Source organism: Biomphalaria glabrata, chromosome 5 (genome assembly GCF_947242115.1).
Source record: "Biomphalaria glabrata chromosome 5, xgBioGlab47.1, whole genome shotgun sequence".
NCBI lineage: Eukaryota > Metazoa > Mollusca > Gastropoda > Planorbidae > Biomphalaria > Biomphalaria glabrata.
The window spans coordinates 1,480,357-1,493,445 of record NC_074715.1 but is presented as its reverse complement, the minus strand read 5'-3'; the positions used below and the strand labels follow the sequence as shown (position 1 = coordinate 1,493,445).

At 37.5% G+C, this 13,089-nt stretch overlaps 1 protein-coding gene across 5 annotated transcripts in view; it reads right to left on the bottom strand.

Moving 5' to 3' along the window:
* LOC106072290 (multiple epidermal growth factor-like domains protein 10) overlaps positions 1-13,089 on the bottom strand; it is a 154,860-nt gene that overhangs the window by 22,601 nt on the left and 119,170 nt on the right. For 3 of the 5 annotated variants that reach the window (XR_008778230.1, XR_008778229.1, XR_008778231.1), the window contains exons 1-3: positions 2,927-3,071; positions 1,859-1,990; positions 330-509 (exon numbers count right to left, since the gene is read on the bottom strand). The exons of the other annotated variants lie outside the window; for them this stretch is intronic. The gene's annotated coding sequence lies outside the window, so the exon portion shown is untranslated. Of the gene's footprint in view, positions 1-329; positions 510-1,858; positions 1,991-2,926; positions 3,072-13,089 lie in introns of those variants that run through there. 5 annotated transcript variants of the gene reach the window in all.

Here is a 13,089-nt window from a genome sequence, read left to right as displayed (position 1 = left end):
TACGCCAAACAAAAAAAAAAGGTAATTGAGCCCTACATAACTGATCCAAACAAATGAATACATTAAACTTGAGTATTTTTAAATTTTTTTATTTTTTTTTTGGGTATTTTGTTCATTTGTACAATATACTATTGTAATGGCGATTGTTGAAAGTTCTGTTGCTCAGCAACATGTGAATTAAGTTAGAAATGTTTTTACTTAAGTCCCATGGTTGACAAGACTCCCACTTTTTGCTCCCCGAATATATAATCACCTTAATTTAGATCTGTCTTCAGAAATCTCCACAGATCAAAGAAAAAATAAGACACTTGAATCTCCAATTTACTTACACGTATTTTTTATTTTTATTCTTAACCACGTGAATGGGTAGGATCCGTTGAAATCTATTTGTATGGAGCCAATGTTTACATCTCCATTGCACGTGGTATCATCTCCATCTGTCAGCCATGTTGTTGATGTTTGGGTTGGTGTCATAGTAACTAGATTATCCGATAATGTCGCCAGGTTAACTGTAAACATTCACATAAAGACAGTATTTACAAACTTTGATTCTTGTCATTGGTCTGTTGTAGTTTTTTAAATTTTCAACTAATTATACTTTATAATTTACATATTTAATACGAATATTATATAGTAAGTAAGAAAACTTAGGCCTAATATATATTGCTGGAAAGCGGATATTAGTTAGGTTGGTGATCGGACAGGTGTGTGTATATGGGTATTTATGTCTGAGAAAAATACTGAATGTCAAATGGCAAGACAAAATACCAGATACTGAAGTCCTTCGAAGAGAGTGTCTGTAAAGCATCCACACAATCTTGATGCAGTCCCAGCTGCGATTGTCAGGTCACGTCTGCAGAATGGAAGACCACCGCATCCCTAAAAGACTCCTGTATGGCCAACTAAGCGAAGGAAAGCGCTCGCAGGGTGGTCAAAGAAAGCGCTTCAGTGACACCCTCAAAGCTTCTCTGAAGGCGTTCAGCATAGACCCAGGCACCTGGGAGACAGAGGCACATGACAGAGCATCATGGCGTCGCGCTGTGAAAACTGGCGCACAGGTTGCTGAGGAAAAAAGAACAACGCTGGCAGAAGAAAAACGCCAGAGAAGAAAAGCAAGACAATTGACACTAGCTCCAGCTGGAATAACCTGCCCAGTGTGCGGCCGAACATTCCGGGCTCACATAGGTCTCACCAGCCACATGAGGAGGCATAAAACCTCATTTCAAAGCCCTCAGCCCCCTGGATGACAAAAGTGGTCATCATCGAACCACGATGGACGAAGTATATTTATGTGCCTTTGCACACTAGCGCGACAGTTCTACACCGCTTGAGTTTAATGTATCATGTATGTCTCCTTACTGACTTGGAAGACAATGGATGCGCCCAGATGAGTCACTGGTCTTGGTTTAGTTTGAGACGGGGCAGAATCTTGATTGACTGATCAAGCCAATACAAGAGCGGGAGAATTTGCCACAGTTTTTGCGCAAAGTGTATTTCTTAAAATTAGATCTAGGTCTAAATCCTTTCGATCTTTTCTCATGTCAACGTTGTTAACCATGGCCTAGATCCATAAATACTATAGCTTTAATAGAGTCGGACAACTTTATTATATTTTTTGAGGCTCTTAAGTTTGTTTTAGGGCTACAATACATACACTACGGTCTAAGTTAGTACCCAAGGAACATTCCTGTCTAGTTTTATCAAGATTGGTCAAGCGGTTTTGATGTCTATTCACCACATACATACATACATACATACGCCTTACTTTATACTTTATAATATAGATATAGATTTGGTGTAGCGCTGTATTTTATATTTCAGCCAAAACAATAAATTTAAAAAGTAATTTGCGACTTACCATACTGACATCCGGTACCAAACCAACCTGCGTCACATCCTGTTACACACTGACCATCGTCATCACACGCCAAGTTATTCTTGCAATGACATTGATACTGACATCTGGAGCCAAACCAACCACCCATGCAGGCTGAAAAATTTAAGAACAGTCTTAAAATGTTTGTCTATATATTCCGTATACCTTAAGGACCTTTTCGTATCTTTTGCAATTTCGGGAGAATTCCAGGAGCTCCTGGTAAATCGACAGGAGGACCCTGCCATTTATTGACCTGTAAATATACATAGTAGATTACTTGTTCTCTTTCCATGACTTCTTGGTCACAATGGTAAAGTCCGGCGCTGCTATTTAGTGTTTGTAAAATGTTTTACATGTTTCGGATGTTCCTTCAGAGTTGAAGATAGTTTACTTCCTAGTCCAAACCTCCCGCAGGACGAAGGGGGATGGGACAGTCCAGCGCGCAAACCGCACGACCAGGCAGCCATCCGTAGCTAATGGGTGAAAAAAAACATGTTCACGCCCCTTTTTTTTTTTTTCCTTAGCCGTGCTCTCTGTCGCCTCGATAGTTCCTAAGTAGTAGATTATTTGTTCTCTCCCCCTGTTTTTTACGTGAGGTAGAAATAAAAAAAAAAACAGTGATCTTTCTTGTTTTTTTTTTAATGTTCGTCTTTTAATGAAGATATATAAATTTTTTTTTGTTTTTTTTTACTTCTGGAGCTTTCCGGTTGTAGGTGGAACATTAAACATAAAATAAGGTCTCCGCAATGATCTAAAAAACTTTAATGGCAAGTTTTATCAAGGTTGATCAAACGGTTTAGATTTCCATGCGGGACATATATACATACGCCTTACTTTTTATTTTATATATATATATATAATTTATGTATACATAACATTTTAAAGTAGTTGTATTCTAATAAATCTTTACAATTACATAAAACAGTCTGTTAAAACATATACATATACATAGTTCTCTGTATTCTATATCTATAGCTAAGTTCTAATCAAAACACTTTCAACTATAGTGAAATATAGAAAATTAACAAAAATTCTAATAATTATTCTTACCCTCTGTTTGTACAGACACGCAATTTAAGATAAGCGAAAAAAGCTCAACAGATAGAAATATTCTTGTCATAATAGAAATAGTCTTCAGATGGATGATCGTTGCTGATATAAATTGTTTTTAGTTCTTTACAAGTAAACGTCTGAGTCGAACAATGGCATGGGAGTACCGATGTCAAGGAAATCACGAACTGGAAAGTCCAATGTCAAGTATCTTTGAGATAGATTAATCTAGAGTTACCAGGTATATTGTATTACCAGATACCTGCGCAGAGCCCTTAAAAGAGGACAGACCTAAAAGACAAAGTAAAATGAAAATTAAACGTACATTGAATTGGGAATGGGGGGGGGGGCGGTGGTTTAGTAGTGCGAACATGGGATTCTGGGTTTGAATCCCGGTGAAGGCTGGGATTTTAAATGCAGGATTTCTTAGGGCGCCCCTGAGTCCACCCAATTCTAATACGTACCTCACTTTAGTTGGGGAAAGTAAAGGTGGTTGGTCGTTGTGCTGGCCACAAGACGCCCTGCTCGTTAACCGTTGGTCAAAGAAACAGATGACCTTAACATCATCTGCCCTATAGATCACAAGGTCTTAAAGGGGGAACTTTACTATTTACATTTATTTTGACAGTACGGTTTAGTGATACATTGGTTGAGATAATTATAGTTGTTCGTTGAACATCGCATTATCTTAAAACGAAACATTCTTAAAACGAAACATTCTGAAAACGAAACATTCCTAAAACGAAACATTCTTAAAAACGAAACAATCTTAAAACGAAACATTCTTAAAACGAAACATTATTAAAACGAAACATTCTTAAAACAAAACATCTTAAAACGAAACATCTTAAAGGAAACATTCTTAAAACGAAACATTCTTAAAACAATACATTCTTAAAACGAAACATTCTTAAAACAAAACATTCTTAAAACGAAACATCTTAAAACGAACATTCTTAAAACGAAACATTCTTAAAACGAAACATTCTTAAAACGAAACATTCTTAAAACGAAACATTCTTAAAACGAAACATCTTAAAACGAACATTCTTAAAACGAAACATTCTTAAAACGAAACATTCTTAAAACGAAACATTCTTAAAACGAAACATTCTAAAAACGAAACATTCCTAAAACGAAACATTCTTAAAACAAAACATTCCTAAAACGAAACATTCCTAAAACGAAACATTCTTAAAACGAAACATTCTTAAAACGAAACATCCCTAAAACGAAACATTCTAAAAACGAAACATTCTAAAAACGAAACATTCATAAAACGAAACATTCTTAAAACGAAACATTCTTAAAACAAAACATTCCTAAAACGAAACATTCCTAAAACGAAACATTCTTGAAACGAGACATTCTAAAAACGAAACATTCCTAAAAACTAACCAATTTTTGGAAGTACGATCTGCTCATCAAGGCGATTGACAGAAAAGAGCTGCATGGCTGTGCTCAGGGCTGTCGTTTTTTGGTCGTCTCGATGATCCTGGGTTTATACCCTGCCCGCTGCCATGCCCCCGTCGTCCTGCGGGAGGTTTGGACTAGGAAGTAGATTACCTTCAACTCGGAAGGAACATCCGATACTGTATAACGTTTTACAAAGCAATCATTTCACAAAACTCATTCTGCCATTGATTCATGGACTTTGATGATCGGGGGAAAACTGATAAAGCTCTGTACTCTTTGTTTTCCGATTTCAAGAACGGTATTTATTTTTTAAATACAATCACGAGCTGAGCACTAACTAGTTATTCAGCATATTAAGTGGGTCAACTACACCTACCCAGCATAACATTACACCATCTCCAAATAGTTACAGTGATTAAGACTTACCTGTTTTAAACTCTGTCATATTACTTTGTCATTTTAGCTGTCATGTTTATGTTTGTAATGTTATCACAGCGCCTTGGGCCTACAGTTTGTTTGTTTACTGCGCTCTGTAACTAAATTATTATTATTAATCCGCGGATTTTTAGTATTCTGAATCATATCACAGAACTTAATGTCATACATAAAACATATAACATAAAAACTGTAGCAACTTGAGATCTAAACTTTGGCGCTAGTTGTTTATATTTATTGGAAAAATTATCTCCCCCATTTGCCTCGCTAAATAAAAAAACAACCTCTAGCATCATAGTTGAAAACACCGAGACCGGTCATTTCATCCCCAGTCATTTCATGCCCGGTCATTTCATGCCCGGTCACTTCATCCCCGGTCATTTCATCCCCGGTCATTTTATCCCCGGTCATTTCATCCCCGGTCATTTCATCCCCGGTCATTTCATCCCCGGTCACTTCATCCCTGGTCATTTTATCCCCGGTCATTTCATCCGCGGTCACTTCATCCCTGGTCATTTCATCCCTGGTCATTTCATCCCCGGTCATTTCATCCCCGGTCACTTTATCCCCGGTCATTTCATCCCCGGTCATTTTATCCCCGGTCACTTCATCCCCGGTCATTTCATCCCCGGTCATTTTATCCCCGGTCACTTCATCCCCGGTCATTTCATCCACAGTCTTTTCATCCACAATCATTTCATGCCCGGTCATTTCATCCCCAGTCATTTCTTCCACAGTCATTTCATCCCCAGTCATTTCTTCCACAGTCATTTCATCCCCAGTCATTTCATTCCCAGTAATTTCATCCACAGTCATTTCTTCCACAGTCATTTCTTCCACAGTCATTTCATCCACAGTCATTTCATCCCAAGTCATTTCTTCCACAGTCATTTCATCCACAGTCATTTCATTCCCAGTAATTTCATCCACAGTCATTTCTTCCCAGTCATTTCATTCCCAGTAATTTCATCCACAGTCATTTCATTCGCAGTAATTTCATCCACAGTAATTTTTTCCACAATCATTTCATCCCCAGTCATTTCATCCCCAGTCATTTCATCCACAGTCATTTCATCCACAGTCATTTCTTCCACAGTCATTTCATCCCCAGTCATTTCATTCCCAGTAATTTCATCCCCGGTCATTTCATCCCCAGTCACTTCACCCCCAGTCACTTCATCCCCGGCCACTTCATCCCAGGTCACTTCATCCGCGGTCAATTCATCCCAGGTAACTTCATCTTAGATTCGCTCACTGACGTTTCATAATAATAATAATAATCTTTATTGTCCGTATGGAAATTTGTCTTACAATTTGTGCATTACACCAAACAAAAAACGTTCACCGACTAATCGTGGTTACTATCCAGTGAACGATTTGTCTGCGAGCAGTTTGTCGGTGCACGATATGTCGGTGAACAAGTTGTTTGCGAGCAGTTTGTCGGTGAACGATATGTCGGTGAACAAGTTGTTTGCGAGCAAGTTGTCGGTGAACGATATGTCGTTGAACAAGTTGTCTGCGAGTAGTTTGTCGGTGAACGATATGTCGGTGAACAAGTTGTCTGCGAGCAGTTTGTCGGTGAACGATATGTCGGTGAACAAGTTGTCTGCGAGTAGTTTGTCGGTGAACGATATGTCGGTGAACAAGTTGTCTGTGAGTAGTTTGTCGGTGAACGATATGTCGGTGAACAAGTCTGCGAGCAAGTTGTCGGTGAGCGAGATGTCGGGTGAACGAATAGTCGTGTGAACGAATTGTCGGTTTAACGAATTGTCGGGTGAATGAATTGTCGCGTGAACGAAATATCTGGTGAACGAGTTGTCGGGTGAACGAAAAGTTATGAACGATTTATCGGCGAACGAAATGTCAGTGAAAGAATTGTCGTGGAACCGAATGCAATACAGCATACAGCTTAAAAATTGCATAAAGCATTTTCAGCCGCTTTGGGTTAAAATATTGCCGAAAAGAAAAGGGTCCTTGAGATCTTAGGCGACCTGTTTAATCCTCCGGTATACAAGGACAGTACTCCATTACACAGTACTCTATTCATGATTAGTAGTTTATAGATATAAGCTACTAGAGACCCGGAAGCTCATTGTCAAATATCTCAAGTTTTAATTCCTACGTCCGTTACACGTCACTGAGCATCAATGTTATAGATCATGGGCGTGGCGCAACATTAGATGCGCTTAAAGTACAGTGTCGTGCCAGCAACTGTCAGCTGGTTTTATTTCTTCTCTGCTTCACATAAAATAGACTTAACTCTTTCTCTCCTAAGTGACGCTACCATCGTTGAATTTCATCTCATCAAATCAAATCAATGTTTAATATTTATAAACTTTTCTTTGTGTAATAAATAAAAAGAGCATGCGTTCCCCTTTAATTCAATACCAAATGAAACACTTTCTGATAACAAACGAAAATGTAATTGAAACTTAGTCATAACAGGGGAGGCAAATTGCAATTACAGAAAACAAGAATTCCGTCAGAACGTGGGAAAATAATGACGGATAGAAAGAGTTAATTAATCAATAAACGTAGAATATGATAAAGGTAGGCTATGGTAGACGCAGACTATAATAAACGTAGGCCATAATAACCGCAGGGGTTTAAATAAATATTGGCTATAATGTAAGTAGGTCATAATAATCGCATGTTATAAATAACATAGGTTTTAATAAACGTAGGCTTTGATAACAGAAATTATAATAGACGTAGGCTATGATAAACGCAGTGTATTATAACCGTAGGTCATAATAGCCGCAGGCTATAATAAACATAGGCCGCAATAAACGTAGGCTATAATCATTGCAGACACTAATAAATGTAGAGCATGCTGAACGTAGGCTCCAATATTCGTATACTTTGGTACGCGTAAGCTTTAGAGAACGTGGGCATAATGAGACGTAGGTTATAGTGTGCGTAAGTTATCACTGACGTTGGCTATTGTGTGCGTAAGTTATCACTGACGTTGGCTATTGTGTGCGTAAGTTATCACTGACGTTGGCTATTGTGTGCGTAAGTTATCACTGACGTTGGCTAATGTGTGCGTAAGTTATCACTGACGTTGGCTATTGTGTGCGTAAGTTATCACTGACGTTGGCTATTGTGTGCGTAAGTTACACCTGACGTGGGATATAGTGTGCGTAAGTTACACCTGATGTAGGCTATAGTGTGCGTAAGTTACACCTGACGTGGGATATAGTGTGCGTAAGTTACACCTGACGTGGGCTATAGTGTGCATAAGCTATAACTGACTTAGGCTATAGTGTGCGTAAGCTATAACTGACGTAGGCTATAGTGTGCGTAAGCTACGACTGACGTAGGCTATAGTGTGCGTAAGTTATAACTGACGTAGGCTAAAGTGTGCGTAAGCTACGACTGACGTAGATTATAGTGTGCGTAAGCTATAACTGACGTAGGTCATAGTGAGCGTAAGCTATAACTGACGTTGGTTATAGTGTGCGTAAGTTATAACTGACGTAGGCTATAATAACCGCAGACTAGGGTAAACGTAGACTACATTATACTTAGGAATATAATTTACGTACACTGTGATGGACCTAGGCTACAATAACCGTCTACTATAATGAACGTAGGATATAATAAACTTGGGATATAACTAACGTGAGATTTAAGTTTTTCGTGTATTTAAAATTCTCAGTCTTAGTCCACCACTAATAAGTTTTTGTTTGGTAAATTCCTACACCTTTTTTTTTTTAAAGTGAGCCCTTATTCTATCTTATTCAGATACCAAGCGAATAACTAAAAAATAGATAGAAATATATTTGTTAGCACACAACAAAAGTCTATATGTCGATTTTTTAACATTTCTCTTTTATCTACCGATAGAAAAACAGAATTTTAAGACTCTCATTAACACGCACGATTAGATTAAAACACGGATCCTCGTAGGACGTAATAATCTTATCTTTTTGTGTGAATGTGTGTGTGAAAAAAACGTCTGTAATTTATAAGATAAGATAAGACGGTTAAAATCCTACTTTAAATTTTTTTTTATCTATAGATATTCACAGACTCAGCTTGAACGTAGACGTGTGTAGTAAGACGTTCAATGATAATTAAAACATGATAGAGCTCGCTAGAAAAAAAAAACACGTCTTATCTCTCTCACGTCTCTGATCCGTCCCTCTTTTAACATCAATTATGACAGCCCATGTCGTGGTTTCATCAGAAACCCGTCAGCCATAAACAACCGTTTCCGTTTCATCATCGTCACCTTGGAAACACACACATAGATTAAAAAAAACTCCTTCATCCCACTCTCGGTCAGAGTGTTACAAGGTCATCTGTCGTCATCGAGAAGTACATAGAAGTCAATCTTATAAAGCGCTGGTTGTGAGTGTGTATGTGTTTCCCTGTGTGACCCTCACCAATTTGCATACAAAGCAGCTAGAGGAACTGCGGATGCAATTCTATTGCTTTTGGACCAGCTTTATAAGCATCTCGATATACCCAAAACATATGCACGAGTCCTCTTCGTAGATTTCTCCTCGGCTTTCAATACCATACAGCCACATCTAATGATAAACAAACTGAGTAACTTAAATGTAAGCCCTTACTTGCAAGCATGGGTTCTAAACTTTTTAACCCAACGGCCCCAGTATGTTAAAGTCAACAACACCCAATCGTCAACTCGAGTACTATGTACGGGTGCTCCACAAGGTTGTGTACTTTCTCCTGTACTATACACTCTTTACACTAATGACATAAGAAGCATCTATGACTCAGTTAAACTCATTAAATTCGCTGATGATACTGCCATAGTCGGTCTTATTTCAGGAGACGAAACTCAGTATCGAAGCTCGATAGAAGAGTTTACAAACTGGTGCACCGACAACTTTCTTGAACTGAATGTAACAAAAACTAAAGAACTTATAATAGATTTTAGAAAGAAAAAACAAACTATACGTGAACTGCAAATAAACACTACATCTATAGAACAAGTAAAGGCATATAAATATCTAGGCGTTACCATTAACAACAAGCTTTCATGGGAAGACCACCTTGGAACTCTTGACAAAGAAAACAGCCCAGCGACTCTTTTTTCTATACAAACTCAACAGTTTTAAATTAAACAAGAAGATCCTTGAGACATTTTACGGCGCGACTGTACAAAATCTGCTAACATACGGAATAAGTTGTTGGCAAGGCAACGCCTCATCTAAACTGTTGCAACGTCTAGAAAACATCATTAAAAAAGCATCAAAAATTGCACTCACAAAATTACCATATTTAAAGGAACTTTTTGAACAAACGTGCCTAAGAAAAATCGAAAAAATCTTGGAAGACAACGGCCACCCGCTCCATCAGAACTACGTCAGGTCGTCGCGAAGTGGGCGACTGCTGTCAATCAAAACAAGAACGGAGCGGTACAAAAACTCGTTCGTACCTCACTCGGTCAGACTCTATCACCGCCACTCATTGATCAGGGAACATGAAATGCACCAAGATACCTGTGTGTAGTCGCTGAATGAACTCTTTATGTTGTCTGTTGTATTTATGTGTATTTTTCTGTTGTGTTGTCTTTATATGAGAAACTAGTCCTTGTAATCACAACAAATTTCCGTAAGGATCAATAAGGCAGTCTTAGTCTTAGTCTTAGTTTGTATTTGCATCTATATTGTTATTGTTACAGTAGTTACGTTGATGTGGTCAATTGTTGATGGCTGCCTGGTCGTGCGGTTTGATCGCTGGACTGTCGTTCGGATTTATCGACGGTCGAGAGTTCAAACCCAGCCCGCTCCCATCCCCCGTCGTCCTGCGGGAGGTTTGGACTAGAAAGTAAACTATCTTCAACCCTGAAGGAACATCCGAAACATATAAAACATTTTACAAACATTGTCAAACTGAATTTCCATTTGATTGGATCAATAGAAATTATCTTATCTTATCTTAAATACACTCAATAATACCAGTTAAAAAAGGAGTTTTGTGACTAGTGACTTGTTTCTTCTCTGTGAGGGTAAAAAATTAAAATCCTGCCCCAGGCATTTTTTTTCACTAATGTTCAGAATCCTTTAAGCTTTCTTATTAAGAATATTGGTCTTGATTATGTATTTTGTACATGGTCGTTTATTTATGCCAATTTCAAATAATTGACAACTGACCCGATATAGACTTATTATATCTTAACTTGTAAAACTTAAAACAGCTTTTGAATATTTATTTTTTTTGGAACAAAAAATAAATTGAACGTTCCTTACAATATAAACAAAGTCAACGTGAGATAAAAGTAATCACTGTAGTAGACCAGTGGTTCTCAACCTGTGTCTCGCGACCCCCTTGGGGGTCGATTGACGATTTGCCAGGGGTCGCCAAAAACCATTGAAAAAAATGGATTGTTATTGTCTGTTCTTCTATTGCTGTGTGTGTGTGAGCGGGCGGGGGGGGGGGGGTCGCGGCAGAGTGGGGGATTGTAAAAAGGGGTCGCCGAGCTTAAAAGGTTGAGAACCGCTGCTCTAAATCACGTCTTGATCTCTGTTGATTCATATATCACAGTAATTTATTTCTACATTGGCATATCCTGCTGTGTCCACTGGGAGTGTAAGTCACAAATAATTATAATTTGAAGAGAACAGACTGCAAATATTAAATCCGTTAATTAATTATAATACTAGGATACTTTTTGTTTCTAAATCAATTAGTTTTATTTGAAAATATTTTTTTCATAAATGTGAGCTTGCTTACATTTTCCAAACTATTTAAATTTTTTTTTCAATTTTTTGACAAAGCTGTCACTTTTCAAACACAATAAAATAATAAAACGAAACTGTAAATGTCAAACAGCACGTGACAAGATGTAGAAAAACAAAAACAAAAGAAAAAAATAAAAACTTAATAGTTTTATTTATATGTTTTTTTAGGAACGTACACTGCCAGTGGGATAGGGTTAAAGTAAACTGAAACAATTGATTTCGTCTGCTGAAACTGCACCTATTATTAAGAAACCAAGTTATTTTTGGATCAGATTGTATCACGTCATATTCATCTCGCGTGATTTTCAAACACAATATAAAGGACAATGTAATAACGGCAGAGCAGAGATTTTCTAGCTTGTCTTTAACTCAGATTATTCAAAGAGATGACGACCAAGAATTAATCTGAATTAAGAGAATATAATCTACATTCAAACACAGTGTTACACAACTGCGTAAATATTGGTAGAAGCTGAAGTTGTTGCTTTACATTATGCAATTACAATTAAATCAATTTATGTCGGTTTCGATTCTTCGGAGCTGTGTTTTCTTATTATTGCTTTCTGCAATGAACATGAACATAATGATAAAAAAGGAAGATCAAAAAGACAGCTGTCAGAACATTTGTGGAAAATGGCAAGTAATACCTTGTTCTTGCGATCCTAGATGTCTTGTATTTGGCAACTGCTGTGAAGATTTTGAAATAGAATGTTCAGGGATTGCTGAAGTAAGCAAGTCGAAATACGCTGGACTTCTACATTCTGAGGTGAAATGCATTAACAATAAATTTCTCATAACAAGCTGTTCAGCTACAGATACTGAAAGCCAAAATTCTACTTCTTTAGATAGAATTAAAAAGGTAGATGTTCAAACCAAGCAAGACGAACTTTTTAAAGATTTTTTGCTAAACGAAATTCCGGTGCTAGATGTTTCAACAGGTCTCTCTTTCATTAATAAAGCTGTTTTTAGTTGTAACGGAGGCAACCTTTCCAATGCTTTGAACTGGGATATAATCGTCAAATCATTTGATTTCATTTTTAACTTTCAAAAACAAGAAATTCTGCTTCAAAACCTAAAACATAACGAGAATATTTCTGTATATGAACCTCCTTTTCAATATTATAAAAGTTCCTCACGACACATCTGCGAAAATATCAGCGCCGAGTCTTGCTCTAAAACAGAGCATCCGTTATACTCAAAGTGTAAATCATTCATTTCTTACGTGATAACACACATAGACAAACGTCCCATATTTTTTAACAATAAGTACTGCGCTCAATGCAATGGTTTTACCAATGCTTCAGTTTTGCATGGCACAATTATAAATATGCATCATAACTCTGACTTTAAAGTGCTGGTGTCTGTGAGCGAGGCGAAGGTTAATATAGTAAGTAGATTTTTCGAATGGGAAAAAAATTGGATTTCTATTGAATGCAACAAAAGTGGTAACCAACAGTTTGATCTGTCTGTACAATGTGACGCCATCTGTCCGACTGGATTAGTGGTTCGTCCGGACAAACAGTGCAAAAATCCAACTTCTCTTCAAATAGCCGTATCGACGAAAATCATTTTACCGGGAAAAACTGATGTAAAAAT